Source organism: Anolis sagrei, chromosome 1 (genome assembly GCF_037176765.1).
Source record: "Anolis sagrei isolate rAnoSag1 chromosome 1, rAnoSag1.mat, whole genome shotgun sequence".
Classification (NCBI taxonomy): Eukaryota; Metazoa; Chordata; class Lepidosauria; order Squamata; family Dactyloidae; genus Anolis; species Anolis sagrei.
Window position 1 is genome coordinate 289,987,557 of NC_090021.1, and position 17,931 is coordinate 290,005,487.

A 17,931-nucleotide genomic window follows, 5' to 3' on the forward strand; every position below is an offset into this window, starting at 1 on the left:
CTTCTAGAACATGGCCATACGTTGAAATCCACAAGCATGTGGACAATTTCAACAGAAAGGAAGAGACCATGAAAATGAACAAAATCTGGCTACCAGTATTTTAAAAAACCCTCTAAAATTACGACAGCAAAACAACAGAGAGGAAACAACCAGGCACATCTTTTCCCCGGCTCAGCCAGGACTTCAAATGCTAATGAAGGTGGTCAGTTGAAATATTCACACCTAGCTCCAGCAGGGAAGAGCTCTTTGCCCCACCCCAGCCATTCCACAGATATATCAACCCACTGTCCTAATTCCAACAGACCTCACTACCTCTGAGGATGCTTGCCATAGATGCAGGCGAAACGTCAGGAGAAATGCCTCTAGAATATGGCCCTATAGCCCGAAAAAAACCACAAGAACCTGGCCATACATTGTCGAAGGCTTTCATGGCTGGAAACACTGGGTTGTTGTAGGGTTTTCGGGCTGTATGGCCATGTTCTAGAAGCATTCCCGCCTGATGTTTCGCCTGCATCTATGGCAAGCATCCTCAAAGGTTGTGAGGTCTGTTGGAACTAGGAAAATTGGGGAAAGGAAGGGGCCTGAGGCTGTTAGGAATGGTAGGAGTTGAAGTCCAAAACACCTAGAGGGAGGGCCCAAGTTTGCCCATGCCTGTTCTCAGGCCCGTAGCCAGGATTTCGATTTGGGGGGGGGGCTGAGTCTGAGTGAAACTGGGTCTGTCCTAGCAAACCTTTTGTATCATTACCCCAATACCCCCATGCATATGGGATATATTGAGTAAGGTGATCAGATCATGATATGAATAAACATAACAGTTTAAATAATGCACCAGTAAGGCCTTTTCGCGAACCACCATGAAAATTTCAGGAGGGGCTGAAGCCCCTCAAGCCCCCCCCCCCCCCCCGCTACATGCCTGCCTGTTCTCTAGCTTTCTGAGGGGCCACCGGGGAAACAGAGCCCGGTGGCCCACCTGCCACTCAAAGACAGGGAGGGAAGGAGCCGCCCACAGGTAGATCCCTTTTCAGGCTGTGGAAGGTCCAGGGTGGGATAATGAACTCTTCTCTTCCCCCAGGCAGGAAGCAGCCAAGTTTTGAAGCTGCAAGGCTATTCAATGCTAATCAAGGTAGCCAATTGCAACATTCACACCAAGCTCCAACAGACAAGAGTTCTTTCTCCCACTCTGGACATTCCATAGATATATAAACCCCATTTTCCTAGTTTCCAACAGACCTCACATCCTCTGAGGATGTTTGCCATAGATGCAGGCGAAATGTCAAGAGAGAATGCTTCTAGAACATGGCCATACAGCCCAAAAAACACACAACAACCCAGCTTCGGGCCCTTTCCTTTTCCCCTTAGCTGCTCAGCTGGCCCTGATTTTTTCTTGTCTGGCTACCAGTATTTTTTTTTTAAAAAAAATTCAAATCAGGACAGTAAATAAAGAGACACATTCAAATACAGGGGAATTCCAGACAAGAAACCATCAGGGCCAGCTAATCACTTCCCAACAAATGATTTTTAATGATTGTTTGAATAATAATAATAAATAATAATAAACTTTATTGATAACCCGCCACCATTTCCCCAGTGGGGACTCAGGGCGGCTAACATGAGGCCAAGCCCAAAATAATACAACATAATTGATTGCACAATAACAAAAATACATCAACAAAATATGAAATAACAAAATCAACATTATAAAACAGCATAATAAAATCAGATACAAAGGGAGGGCCAAATGTATGAGGTAAAATATGAACAGGTTAAAACCCTGAGTGAGATAGGGATAAAAGGGATAAGAGAGGAGTCCAACAGGGAGAAGTAGTGGGATTTGGCCTTTGTAGGAGGCATGGGAAGGTGTTTTATTCTGAGGGCAGCTACAGTTCAAAATAACCAGATGGGATTGAGTGGTCACTCTCCAAAGGCACATCGGAAGAACCAGGTTTTTAGATCTTTCTTAAAAGCAGCTAGGGTGGGGGCTTGCCTAATCTCCCTAGGTAGCGAGTTCCAAAAGTGGGGGGCCACAGCAGAGAAGGCCCTCTCCCTCGTTCCCACAAGTCGAGCTTGTGATAGAGGAAAGGGCAAGAGAAAGGCCTCCTCAGAGGATTGAAGAGGTTGTGCAGGTTTGTTGTAGGAGATGCGGACACAAATTTTAATGAAATTTATTATTGTGGTTAGCACTCAAATGAGTACTTGTTGAGTCCCTCCTCGGGGGTGAGAAGGACTGGATACAAATGTTCAAAAATCAATAAATTCCCCCAGGCAGGAAGCAGTCAGGCTTTGAAGCTGTCAGGCTATTCAGTGCAAATCAATGTGATCAATTGCAATGTTTAGACTTGCCTCAAACAGACAAGAGTTCTGGGTTGCTGTGAGTTTTCAGGGCTGTATGGCCATGTTCCATAAGCATTCCCTCCTGACATTTCACCCACATCTATGGCAGGCATCCTCAGAGATTGTGAGGCTTGTTGGAAACTAGGCAAGTGGAGTTTGTATATCTATAGAATGCCCAGAGTGGGAGAAAGAGTGGGAGTCTGCTGTGGGAGTCTGCTGTGCTGCTGTAAGGGGCAATAAAGATCTCCAGCCTGCTCCCAGGACTCCTTGTGAGTAGCCAGCAGCCCAGGCCTCCTCCAGTGGGGTCTGACTCACCATCTCACCATCTGAGACGCCTGTCATCGCGTCTTCCATCTCCACTGTCATCGCGTCTTCCATCTCCACTCCTGGAAGGACTAGCATTGACCATCCCACCATCTTAACTTGCTGCCATCCGACTGTCCATCTCCATTTCCAGTTAAGACTGGTGATAGAGTTCTCCCCCCTTGGAGCCTGCACTGGTTGAGGACCGGCGACCACCTACTTCAGCCGGCGGGGTTGTCTGCAGCAGCTAGAGGCCAACTGGTCGGGCTGCAATACCTACGACGACTGGTGGTGCTGTACTATTGGGGCTGTGACAGAAGGTGTCACTAGGGGACTCCTGCTCGACTCCTCAGCCATTGTACTGTGGAGTCCCGCAGGGCTCAATACTGTCCCCTATGTTGTTTAACATATACATGAAGCCGTTGGGAGAGATCATCCGGAGTTTTGGGGTGCGATGTCATCTGTACGCAGATGATGTCCAACTCTATCACTCATTTCCACCTGCCACTAAGGAGGCTGTTCAGGTCATGAACCGGTGCTTGGCCGCTGTCACGGACTGGATGAGGGACAACAGATTGAAACTAAATCCAGACAAGACAGAGGTACTCCTGGTCAGTCGTAAGACCGAACAGGGTACGGGGTTACAGCCTGTGTTGGACGGGGTCACACTCCCCCTAAAAGCACAGGTACGCAGTCTGGGAGTTCTCCTGGATTCATCGCTGAGCCTGGAACCCCAGGTTTCAGCGGTGGTCAGGGGAGCATTCGCACAATTAAAACTTGTGCGCCAGCTGCGTCCGTACCTTGGGAGGGCTGACTTGGCCATGGTAGTACACGCTTTGGTTACATCCCGCTTAGATTACTGCAACGCTCTCTACGTGGGGTTGCCTCTGAAGACTGCCCGGAAGCTGCAGCAAGTACAACGCGCGGCAGCCAGATTACTAACGGGTGCGGGATACAGGGAGCACACCACTCCGCTGTTACTCGAACTCCACTGGCTGCCGATTAGCTTCCGAGCACAATTCAAAGTGCTGGTGTTAACCTATAAAGCCCTAAACGACTCCGGCCCTGTTTACCTCTCCGAACGTATTCTCCCCTACGAACCATCAAGACCACTAAGATCGTCTGGAGGTGCCCTGCTCTCGGTCCCTCCGCCTGCACAAGCACGGCTGGTGGGGACGAGGGACAGGGCCTTCTCGATGGTGGCCCCTCGACTTTGGAACTCCCTGCCATTAGAGATTAGAACTGCCCCCTCCCTCATGACGTTCAGGAAACTAACAAAGACCTGGTTGTGGAACGCGGCATTTGACAACTGATTTAATTCTTTGCCCACATGAAAGGAGGATGATGAATGTGATTGTGATGGTGTTGGACGATTTGGCTCTTTTAACTAGGATGTTAATATTTTAATGTGTATGGTGCTGATATTTTAATCGTGTAATGAAGTGGCATTGTGTTGTTATTGTATATTTTTTGTATGTTAACACATGTTGTGAACCGGTCCGAATCCCTCTTTGAAGGTGAGAGGGTCGGTATATAAAACCTCGAAATAAATAAATAAATAAATAAGAAAGAACTCTGGTCTGCTTGAGACAGTGTGAATGTTGCAACTGGCCACCTTGATTAGCATTAGCATCTTCAAAGCCTGGCAGGTTGCTGCCTGGGAGAATCCTTTGTTGGGAAGTCAGCCATAGCAGAGAATCTGATGAACCAACCTGGGCACAGCATATTATTTGAGAATACAGAAATGCTGGACCACACCAACAACCACCATGTCAGGCTACACAGAGAAGCCATTGAAATCCTCAAGCATGTGGACAATTTCAATAGAAAAGAGGAAACCATGAAAATGAACAAAATGTGGCTACCACTATTTTAAAAAACTCTAAAATCAGGACAGTAAATAATGAGCAAAACCGAAAAAGCAAAGGAATTCCAGACAATCAATCAGGGTCAGCTAACACCTTCCAACAAAGGATTCCTCCAGGCAGCAACCAGCCAGGCCTTGAAACTTCAGGCCATTAAATGCTAATCAAAGTGGCCAATGGCAACATTAATCCTTGCCTCAAGCTGTCCCACTTCGCTTACCTAGTTTCCAACAGAACCCTCAACATCTGAGGATGTCTGCCATAGATGTGGGTGAAACGTCAGGAGATAATACTTCTGGAACATGGCAAACGCACAGCAATCCAGTGATTCCAGCCATGAAAGCCTTCCACAACACTTTGCCAGTGGGTTTCTAAGGTGGGGCGGGAGCTGCTGCTGCCAAAGTTAATGGTTTTTCTAGTTGTTACATAACTCCAGACCGAGAACATAGATGTGGGTGAAACATCAGGAGAGAATGCTTATGGAACATGGTCATACAGCCCAGAAAACTCACAGCAACCTGGTGAATCTGGCCATGAAAGCCTTCAACAACACAGGTAGATCCTTTTTCAGGCTCCCAAAATGCTTGAGTTGGGGGGGCGGTGAGCCTGAAAATGGTTTAGCAAACTTCCAGAACTCTGGGGTAGTTTTAGGTGGTTCTGTATCACTACTTTTGTGAGCTCAGCTTTCTGTCAATCACCTTGAATTCAAATTATATAGATCATACTGACAGATTTTATTTTCTCAATTGAATTAGGCAGGACATGCAACTGCAAGACTGGAAACCCAGTCACTTAGGACAGAGTTTCCTTCAAATCAGCATACTTCCTTACTTAGGCAATCCCTCGTTGTCCGAGGATTGTCCTCCAAGGTACGTACTGGTGACACTTAAGCAGCTGAGGGGGAAAAGGAAGGGGTCTGAGGCCAGGAATTGTGGGAGTCAAAGTCCAAAATACCTGGAAGGCTGAAGTTTGCACATGGCCACTTTAAAGAAAAAGCATTTACATTCAAAGGGGTTCTGGGCTACATACAATAATGTTCCAGTACAACAAAAACACACAAAAAGGAGAGGATTAACCATATTCATTGTAAGTTTCTAGAAATGCGGACCAAATATGTCTAACTAGAAGCCTGTTTCTAAATTTCACCCGTACATTATCCTTTCAAAGCTTGCAAGCGTTGTTAGATCCTCTGTCCGTTGGGTCACAGGCGGAGGAGAATGATCTTTCCAGTAATGAAGTATCAATCTTTTAGCAGTCAGGAGGGTATGAGAGAAATCCACTTCTGTTGGTCATGTGTCTTAATTTCCAAGAAACAGCTAAATAATTCAAAAGGACATGCTCATTGCGGAATATTAAAAGAACTTTCCTACACAAATTTTACTCTGTGTGATTCCTTCCTCACAACGCCTAACTACTATGGGCCAACTGCAACATATATGCATTAAGGAAGCGTTGGCTGCGTTAAAGCTCCAGTTTGCTGATTGAGAAAGCACTTTCTTGAATAGACATTGTGGCGACGATTATACCCGGAGGAGCAATTTATGCTGTATAAGACATTGTTGGAGAGCTATAGCCACGCTAGTCATAGATGTTTAAACCAATGACCATTGATGATTCAGAAACTGGGTATTCTAATTCTCCATTCCATTCTTGCTGTAAATCTTGCATCATAATTATTTGTAGATATTTATTATTTATTTATTATTTACTAGCCGTCCCCTGCCATGCGTTGCTGTGGCCCAGTCTGTGTATATGTATTTTGTGTGGGTATATGTGTGTATATATATATACTTGTGTACATGTGTATATATGTGTGTTTGTATATATGTGTGTGTGTGTGTGTGCGGTTTTGCGCATGCGTTGTAATGTAATTTTTGTTTTTTTTAACTTTTTAAGTCTCTTCTGCTGTGTTTTCAGTGTTTTTATGAGTGATGGTCACTTGTTGGCTTGATAAGTGTATTGTATCCAACTATGGTGTCAATTCGTCCAGTGATTTTTGAATTATGTTAAACCCACAAACAAGCATTACATTTTTATTTATATAGATTTGTCAGTCAGTCAATAGCCTTTATTTCGGTCAACAAACCATCGGCTAAGTCAAGTGAAAGTAGAATGATGAAATACAACAATTAACAATTAATAACATCACATTTAGCTTATAATTAATAAAAACAAGTATCACCATTCGCTATCGGATGAATGACTGTCTATATAATCTAAAACAGGAACGGATTGCAAATTAATAATAAGTCTCCCGAGTACTCTTTGTTACACTCAGCCTTTACAGGTTATTTATACAGATTTGTGAAATTTTTATAATGCCCTTCTCAACCCTGAAGGGGACTCAGGGCGGTTCACAGTAGTTATATACAAGTACCGTAGTTATATCTATATCTGTATCTATATCTATATCTATACACGCACACACACACACACACACACACACACGTATATACACACTTGCTTGGGTACCTGGAGTTGCCCAGATTATTTGAAAAAGTCAATATTAATTGTACAAAATGCATAAAGTTGTGGGTGAACTACAACTCACATCATGCCAGGTTAATCCCAAGAAATTCCATCAGTACTTAAAAGTTTGTTATGTTGGGCAAGTTTGCTCTAGATGCATCTTCGGAGGAGTTCAGTGTGCTCTCTGGCTGTAGGGTGCACTACAACTCCCACTATGGTGAGTCAGTCCCCTCAAATGCCTCCTGTAGGTCGAGTTAGTCATAGGGGTTCTGTGTGCCAAGTTTGGTCCAGGTCCATCATCAGTGGAGATCACTTTCTCTGGTTGTGGGTGAACTACAACTTCCAGAAAGGAAACTCAGTTCCCTCCAAATCCCTCCAGTAATAAAATTTCGGCATATCAGGTATGTGTGTCAAGTTTGATCCCGGTCCGTTGGTGTTTGAGTTCACAGTGATATAGGTGAATTACAACTCCCCAAAATCAAGGTTAATTTTCCCCAAAGCCACACAATATTTTTTGCTGGTTTTACTGCCTAGTACAGGGAAAACCAACCAATTCCTAATCCATCCAAAATGCAGACATATGCTTTTCATCTTAAGAACAGATAAGCATATTGAACTCTGAAGATTACCTGGGAAGGAATCCCACTGGAGCACTGCAGCACACCCAAATACCTGAGAGTTACTCTGGACCATGCTCTGTCTTACAAGAAGCACTACTTGAATATCAAGCAAAAAGCAGGTGATAGAAACAATATCATACAAAAGCTGACTGGCACAACCTGGGGATCACAACCAGAGACTGTGAAGACATCTGCCCTTGCACTTTGCTACTCTGCTGCTGAGTACACATGCCCAGTGTGGAATACATCTCATCACGTTAAAACAATGGATGTGGCTCTTAGTGAGACATGCTGCACTATGACAGGATGCCTATGCCCTACACCGCTGGAGAAATTATACTGTTTAGCCAGTATTGCACACCTGACATCCGCCGGAAAGTAGCTGCCAATAATTAAAAGATCAAGCAGTGACATCTCCAGCTCATCTTCTGTTTGGATATCAGGCAGCACACCAAGGTCTTAAATCAAGAAACAGCTTTCTAAGATCTACAGAGATACTCACAGGAACACCTCAGCAAGCGAGTGTCCAAAAGTGGCAGGCAAAAACCTGGAACCTCAATCCATGGTTGATACCCAGATGAGGGACTCCCCCCAGGCACACAGAAGACTGAGCGACTTGGAAGGTGCTGAACAGACTGCACTCTGGCACCACGAGAAAAAAGAAAAAAAGGGGGAAAATGTTAAACTTCCATTCTTCTTTTTTATGGTATTGGAAAAAAAACGTAGGAATACCTACGTTTTGTGCCAAGCCAAGCTTCAGAAATGGGGGCACAAAGTGGAGTCCACAACATGCAAGTGTGGAGAAGAGCAAACCACAGACCACTTACTACAATGCAGTCTGAGCCCTGCCACACGCACAATGTAGGACCTACTCACAGTGGCACAAGAGGCACTCCAAGTGGCCAGCTTCTGGTCAAAGGAAATCTAGTATAATGCCAAGTTTTTAACTTTGTGTTCTTTTTAAAATACATTATAATTGTACCCTCGTTTCGCATCTGACATGATAAGTCCGCTGTGTGACTAAATTAGGGCCTAAATCTAATTGCTGATCACAGAATAACTGAATCAGTGGGAACCTGGCATATCAGTACTTAATGTAACCTTCAGGGATCCCCTGGGTCTGCACTTGGATTTAGGTCCTGTAATAAATTGTGGTTGAAGTATGTCTGAGTAACACACACACGTCAGCAAACAATTGAAGTGCTCCATGTCATTTGTGATCTGCATGGGGAGGAGTTTGGGAAACCCCACAAAGATCATGGGGTGTATATGTCCACATTATCTGTTTTGAACTAGATTATTTGAGTCTACTGTACTACTGTACTTCCTGAGTTCATAGCTACATAGAACAAAGATGTTGAAAATTCACACTTGTTGTGGTCTTCAAAGTAGGAGAAGCGTGCATCCCTGCATGACAAGTGAGTTTCCCTAATGAAAAGTGAGAAGTGACATTTTCTGTGTCTTGAACCACATTGAAGGAAGGTTTCCTGTGCAATTTCTGTTTTGTTTCTTGGCAAAGTGCTCCTAAATTACAGCAGATTCTCTGACTCATCTTAAAACGAAGCAGCTGTCACTACTGGATTTTTTTAAGAATGATTTGTTTAAATGAGGGCATCTTCTGCTTCAGAGTTCGTACAGATGCATCATTCACCCTCCACGCAACTCCCCCACTTCCCAAAATAGCTTTGTGAAATTGCTCTCTGCTCAACTGTTTAAGATACAAGCATTTTAAACGGGGATACAAGAAAACATCTGCATCTCCGAGGAGTTGCTCACAACACATTAGGGATTCCAGTGTGGTTGTCCCCAATGAACCTCGCCTTCTGATTAACTCAAAAGATGCTGCATTGGCATCAGGAAAGTCCATCACTAGGTATTGCCCAAGAATAATCTAAAATACCAGAGAGTATTGCAGTTTCCCCCTTAAAGTGCTAGTTCACAGTAGTTCCTGCTGCACCTCCAGTTCAGGATGAATCAGCCAAGCAGGCACCCACTAGTGTTTCTCAATCTTCCTAATGCCATGACTCCTTAATGCACTTCCTCATGTTGTGGTGATTCCCAACTATAAAATTATTTTCCTTGCTACTCCATAACTGTCATTTTGCTACTGTTATGAATTGACATGTAAATATCTGATATGCAGGATGTATTTTCATTCACTGGACCAAATTTGGCAAAAATGCCTGATGCACCCAAATTTGAATACTGGTGGGGTTGGGGAGGGGGACTGATTTTGTTGTTTGGGAGTTGTAGTTACTGGGATTTATAGTTAACCTACAATCAAAAACCATTCTGAACTCCATCAATGATGGAATTGGGCCAAACTTCCCACACAGAACGTTCATGACCAATAGAAAATAGTGTGTTTCCTGATGGTCTTTGGCGACCCATCTGACACCGCCTGACCCCCAGGTTGAGAAACACTGCACTAGATCTTCTCCAAAGTTAACTTAGGAGATGAAGGGATTAGAACTGGTGCTTGACTTTGTACATATACATTATGAAATGCTCTCACTGTATTCCTAGTTAGTGGGAAATAGGCAATTTCCAGTGGTCTGGGAAAATGTCACTTAGATTTTGACTGAGTTTGAATATATTTAGTAACTTAGACAACTACAGCTAACCACTACTAACTAAACTATATTTATATACAAATTTTAGAAATGTACAGTTTTGTGAATTTTTTTTATCTTCCTGTATGCTATTGCTTTCTTTCTTTCTTTTGTGGATCGAATTGGAAGTTCAGAAATCTATAGATTTTTAACCACAAACTATATATAGACTTGGAGGCCCAGGTGGCGCAGCAGGTTAAACCACTAAGCTGCTGAATGTGCTGACAAAAAGGCTGGCAGTTAGAATCCGGGGAGTAGTGTGAGCTCCCAATGTTAGGCCCAGCTTCTGCCAACCTAGCAGTTTGAAAACATGCAAATGTGAGTAGATCAATAGGTACCACTTTGGTGGGAAGGTAATGGTGTTCCATGCAGTCATGCTGGCCACATGAACTTCAAGGTGTCTACAGACAACACCAGCTCTTCGGCTTAGAAATGGAGATGAGTACCAACCTCCAGAGTTGGACACGACTAGACCTAATGTCAAGGGAAAACCGTTACCTTATTATATCTATACTTGTTTTTTCTCCTAAAAATGTGATTCAAGTAAATCTGTTTTTTTTTTAATAAACCCATAATGCATCACATTTCTTAGACATCCTTGCACTTTGCATTTTGAGTAGAAACCTCCTGTGCTGAAGTATTGGCTGAGATCTTTGATAGCGTTGTGTGTGTCCTGCTGAGTAACGTAAACAAGTCCTATCCCAGTGCTCAGGACTGTGTCTAATTTAGTGCACTGGGGTGATTTTGCATACAGTCAATCGGTATAACCGCTCCTACTATCGGTGTAGATGTAAGTGTCTTTAAGTTGACCTACAGTGACCTCAAAAACCTCATAAGGTTTCTTAAGCAAAGAATAGTCCAAGGTGGGATTGGCCAATTCCATTCTCTGAAATATTTGCTGGGAGTGTCTTATTCAAGTAGTAACCAAGGCTGATCCTACTTAGCTTCCAAGATCAGATAGGATCAGGTGACTTTAGGATATTTAATCACTGCTCCCTTGATCCCACTCCATTTATATTTTTAAGATTTGAATATTCAGCCTTCCATATAATTCCACAAAAATTTGTTGTATTTCTAGCGGATGCTTTGTACTATTTCTGTTAACTATATTTTTTAAACTTTAAGGAAATGTTTTTTATTTTATTTATTCTCACTCCAGTGTTTACATTTGGTATCTAAAAGATGCCTAGTTACACATTTTATTTGTTACCATTTTGATGATACCTTTTTCTTTCAGAAAGAGCAGCATTTATCATCATCATGTTTATTTACATTTATTTATTAGTTACATGTATACTTTGTGTTTTCTCTGATGGGTTCAAGATGCAACTCTTCCCTCCCTACTTTATTCTCAAAATAACAACATCGCATGGTAGGGCAGAATATGAAAAAGTGACTGGTCTCTCAGGCCCCATATACACTGCCATATAATATCGTTTCTGATCTGCTTTGAACTGGATTATATGGCAGTGTAAACTCATATAATCCAATTCAAAGCAAATAATCTGTGATCAGATACTGAATTATATGGCAGTGTAGATCCAGTCTCAGTGATCTTTAGGCTTAGAGGAGACAAGGATCTAGTCTTCCCAAGTTGCAAGTCAAATCTTTTAACCACAGTGAGGATGTAGCTGCAAAGACTGCAGCAGTAGCTCTTAACCCGTGGGCCGCTGACCACCAGTGGGCTGCGAGGACGAAAATCTGGTCTGCGAGTCTCCTTCCACTTTATGTATTTTAATGTATTTATTTCTGCTCCTTTTGTGCCACCTGCCACTCCTTCCCTGTCGCTCATCAGCCTCTCCTCCTTGGATAGACCACATCAGCTCTAGATTATTAAATACGGTCTTTTGTGGGCGAGCAGATGGCGTATATTCTGTATTAGAAACTAGAGCTGATGTTGTCTATCCAATGCAATTTTCTGAATCAGCACCCCAAAAAACCAAACCGACTATAAAGTTAACAAAAACCTGATTCGTAACCCTTTTGGTACTAATGTTGGAGGATGGTCCCTGGTCAAAGTGGTCCCTGGTTTAAAAAAAGGTTGGGAACCATTGGACTAGAGGAATAGCCCGATTTATAAAAACAGATAAGAATATGTGGCAATGAGAGAGACTTCCTTTAGTTGTCCAAGATTGGCTGCTATTCAACATTAGTGGTCTTAACACGGATGGGGAATATAATATGTTTTTATATCTCTCAGTGGTATTTGATACCATTGACCATAATAATAATAATAATAATAACAACAACAACAACAACAACAACAACAACAACTTTATTTATACCCCGCAACCATCTCTCCAAGGGGACCCGGGGCGGTTTACATGAGGCCAAGCCCAACAATACAGCAATGCAGATATACAACATATGAATACAGCAGTAAAATATAAAAAAATAAAATAATTACAAAAAACAATATAAATTAACCCTTCAAACAATATAAAATCACAGTAATTAAACACACACACACACACAAATGCATCCTTCTGGAGCCTCTGGAGTTTTGGGGAATCAGAGGCACTGTTTTGTAGTGGTTTCAGTCGTATGTCTCAGGTAGGTTCCAGATGGTAGAACTTGAGGATAACTGCTCCTCAAAAAAAAGTTGTTGTGTGGCATTCCACAAGGTGCAATTTTGTCCCCAATGTTTTTTAACATTTATACTAAACCAGTTGGTGAGATCTTTTGAGACATGAGGCAGGATACTATCAATATGCTGATGATTCCCAAATTTATTTCTCCATGCCCTCAAAAACAGCCACAGCATTGATAATGTATCTCCTCTAAATTCATGCTTGGACAAGATCATGGCTGAATGAAGAAAAACAAATGGAAACTAAATTCGAACAGAACATAAGTTCTTACTATTAAGAGTTCTAGCCTGGACCTGGAGTAGTGTCAGCCTGTTCTGGATTGAGTTACAGTCCCCCTGAAAGACTGTTCTCAGACTGGGATGCCTACTGGATCCATTTCTCCAAATGTCAGCCCAGATGATTTGTTTACTACCAGTTTTGGCTGATATACCCGCTGCATCCCTTCCTAGATTTGGAGGACCTAAAGATGGTAACACACACATTAATAACCTCAAGTTTGGACTTCTGCATCACACTACCTCTGTATCAAGTTCGGAAACTCCAATTATGCTAAAATATGGCAGCCAGACTGATTGTGGGAACATCCAGGAGAGTGCATATAATACCTATATTAACATCACTCCATTATTTTCCTATTAGTTTCTGGGCAAAGTATGAAGTGTTGGTTATGACCTTTAAATCCCTACAAGGTTGGATCCAAATTACCTGCAGAATCATCTTCTCCCTTACAACCTGCTCTTTGCACTTGGGTCCTCTGAGGGATGCTTACTTTAACCAGCCAGAACTCGACTGGCAACCGTCACCCAGAGGATCTTTTTGCCGGCTGCCCCTAGACTTTAGAATGAGCTGCCGTAAGAGATTCAACAGCTAAATGTGCTGTCTGAATTTTAAAAGGAATTAAAGATCTATCTCATCCAGCAAGCCTAGCCAGTCCATTTTGAACTATGCATTTTAAACTGATATTTCATAGGTATGAAGGAGTATAATATGTGTTTTAAACTTATGTTTATGTGTTTTCAAAATATAAACTTATTTATCATGGGTTTAAATGATTTTATATTTTCAATTACCTATTGTATTTTATCTCTATATAATACAGACAAGATAGGTTTTGTAAGTTTGTTCTTAAGCTGAATTTGTTTGTTAAGTCGGAACAGGTGCATTTTTAAAATGTAACTCCAGACAAATTATTATATATTTATTTTGCTGTCTGTGCTCCTGTTCAGAAAATTTCACACCACTTTCTGTCTCTGTGATCATTGGATTTTTTTAAAATGGCTTGTTGTGTAAACAAGGATTGGTGATAAAGCTTCAATGGAGACACCGTTTCCCTATGATAACTCTTCCAGGAGTAAATCCCTATTCCATGGGGTACATTTCTATCACTTCCTGTTGTCTCACCTCCATTCTTAACTATGAGTTGTTTGCAAGACCAGTGTTTGTAACTGGGGGACTGCCTGCACTCTGTCTCGAGCCTTGCAGAGAGGCAGGTAAGAAATAAAATATATGATGGTGGTGGTGGTGGTGATAAGTTCTAGTATTATGATTGAAGAAAAACATATTTTTTCTCTGTGTCATATAACAACAACAACAGCAACAACTTTTTGTACCCTGCCTCCATTTCCCCAAAGGGAGTTGGGACAGCTCACATGGATTTAGAGCTACATTACTAAGAAATACCCCCTGTAAAGAACAGAGTTTTTCCATACGCCCAGTGGAAATAGTTAACATTTGCATGGGGAGCTAGAGTGAAGGTCTGATAATGAGTGGATTTAGAATTAAATTGAAAAATGAAAGTTTCTGCCATGTGCTTTATTCTCACTTGATTCAAGCAAGGCATGATCCACCTTCCTGCTGTCTAAATTGATGCCATAGAGTGCATTTATCTTAGATTTAACCTCTGTATACGTATTTACAGTATCTGAGTCTTCCTATTGGCTTTAACAGTTTCTCAGTTCAGGGCAACTTGTAGTTATTTGTCTATACGAATCTAGAATAGAAAATACATGCAAACCCACACTGTATATCTAAAATGCAGCTTTAAATTTCCAAATGCATCCAAAATGACAGTCCAGTACTTAACCCTGATGTTTATACAGTCTTTTCCATTCACAAATAGTGCTGTTGGGTATATATATTTTATGTGTAGTTCATGTAAAGCAAGGGTCCCCAAATTAAAGTTTGCAGGCCAGATGCGGTCCTCCAAGATAATTTACCCCCACATTAAAGTTTAGACCTAGGGTCACCTTAAGTCTGAAACAACTTGAAGGCACACAACAACAATCCAAATTAACTTGATTATCCTACCAGCCAAAAAGCAGGCTCACACTTCCCATTAAAATACGGGTAATCTTAGATTGGTTAAAATTGTTCATCATTTTAAATATTGTATTGTTATTAATTTATTATTTTATTTATATATTTTTGCACTACAAATAAGATATGTGCAGTCTGCACAGAAATTGCCAGAAAATAATCCAAACAGAAGTGGGTTGTTATAGGTTTTTCAGGCTGTCTCTCCTGGCGTTTTGCCTGCATCTATGACAGGCAACCTCAGAGGTTGTGAGGTCTGTTGGAAACTAGGAAAATTAGGATTTATATATCTGTGGAAAGTTCAGGGTGGGAGAAAGAACTCTTGTCTGTTGGAGCTAGGTGTGAATGTTTCAATTGGCCACCTTGATTAGCATTTGATGGCCTGACAGTTTTTAAGTGTTGCTTGTTCCTGCCTGGGGGTATCCTTTGTTGAGGGGTCATAAACTGTTCCTGATTGTTTCTTGACTGGAGTTCCTCTGTGTTTGAGTTTTGCTCTTTATTTACTGTAATAATTGTAGAGTTTTTTTTACTACTCGTAGCCAGATTTTGTTCATTTTCATGGTGAGCATTATATCTATTTATTTGCACCTCTGTAGCAATATACTGTAATGTGGATTCCACGTTGAAATGAAAGCAAAGAGACAATACTGACATGTCTCTGTTGGGTTGTGCAGGTGTCAAGATGTACAAGTTCATTACAAAAGCCTGGACAAATTATTACGATGTCCATACTCACTGGTTAGCATGTTAACTAGGAGGTTCTGGGAGTTGTCATCCAAAATAATGTTTCCAAAGTCTGCCCTCAGCTCCACAAAAACAAAACAATCTGTTGTCTTAATCTGTAGCAGGGGTCTCCAGACTTTTCATTGTCTTTACAGGAAAATGAGGATTTTCTACAATGAACAGGCAGACTAGTTCATATTCAGCATACGGATATGAAGAAACCCCAGAGAATGGAGTGTTTGAGCAGAGACATGCTGGAACAAGAAGCAGGATTTTCATGCAGGAAGAATTCTCTAGTTAGTTTCACCAGCAGAATGTCCAAAGAAACTCCAACTGGCACCACCAGTGCACAATGCATTGATCCATATATGCTCTAATAAGTATATGGCTGATACTTGTGAAAATGGGATCTGGCGGTGAAGCACAAGTAGGAGCATTCCTCAAGGGACACATCTAAAGAGCAAGCTGATTGACAGGCAGGTAACTGTGTAGCCATGAACACAGACACAGCCTTTTTTGAAGTTCCTCTGTAAGTAAAGGAACTTATTGGTCTCTACAATAGTTATCTGTGAGTTTTACTAATTTGACATCACCTAAATCCACTGAGCCCCCAGTGACACAGTGGGTTAAAGCACTGAGCTGCTGAACTTGTTGACCAAAAGGTTGTAGGTTTGAATCCGGGGAGAGACATGTGCTCCCGCTGTCAGCCCTAGCTTCTGCCAACCTAGCAGTTCGAAAACATGCAAATGTGAGTAGATCGATAGGTATTGCTCCAGCAGGAAGGTAACAGCACTCCATGCAGTCATGCCAGCCACATGACCTTGGAGATGTCTATGGACAACAGCAGCTCGTCGGCTTAGAAATGGAGAAGAGCACCACAGCACAGAGTCAGACACAACTGGACTTAATGTCAGGGGAAAACCTTTACTGCAGTACACCCATTGAATCAATGGAAATTACACGAGTGTTGATCAAGTTCTCATAAATTCAGTTGGGATAGGCTTCAGTTGGAACCAACATGATGCAGTGTTGGACTACTAAGGCAAAAGAGAGCAGGATGTGAAACCCTTAACAACCATGGAAACCCACTGGGTGACCTTGAACAATCCATACATATTCAACTTCAGAGGAGGTCAATGGCAAACCTCCCCTGAAGAAATCTTGCTAAGAAAACCTTCTGATAGCAGCACCACAAGGAGGTTCTGACTTGAAAACACACATCAATAACTAAATATAACCAAAATTGTGCCTATAAGAACAGTTAAATTCCCAACTACAGACCCCTTGGATTACAAATTATTTAAGAAGTTGAGGTCTCCCTGTCTCCTGCAACTTAAGATACCAAGTAAGAAAGAATGCTATACAAAGAATTTTGGATATAGAAGCACAAAAAGATATAGGAGCCACTCTCAGTAAGGCTGCTAACCTAAAATGGCTGAAGTGATATAAACATACCTTTCAAATGACCAACTATCTAAAAATTGAAATGCCAAAATATTTTAGGGAGGTATTAACTTGTGCTGTATTTGACCAGCTTGATACAATGGTCAGATATGAGAGATTTAACAGCACCCTTATAATGAACGGATTTGTATCTGTGAAGTACCTGAAATTGAGGATATAACACACATATTATTTGTCAGTTGTATGAGAAGGTGAGAGGCTTGTACCTTGGTTCATATATCAAATGGACAATGTATTGGGAATCCTACATCAGAACAACATATTTTATGTGTGGCCAAGATCCAAAAATAACATTTTAAACAGCTCTGTTTTTAAGCAAAGCAATATGTCTGAGAACCTCATATGTGGGGCAAATGGGGGTAAATTTTAGGGGTGATATGGAAATATGATGTATGTATTCAGTTTTATCGTATTTATGTATTGTTATAAGTATTATAAGAGATCTTGATAATGGCTGAGTTTTTCCTGCTATTATTATTAATATTATTTGAAACACAACAAGATTAGTACACAACAAACAAGATAACTATGCTGGCTGTTGTATTGGATCACACATCGGACACTTCCCAAGTGTCTAGGACTGTTTGATGTATCGGCGACTAATGTGTGCAGATCCCAGTAGGGTGGCCTTTTGCAACTG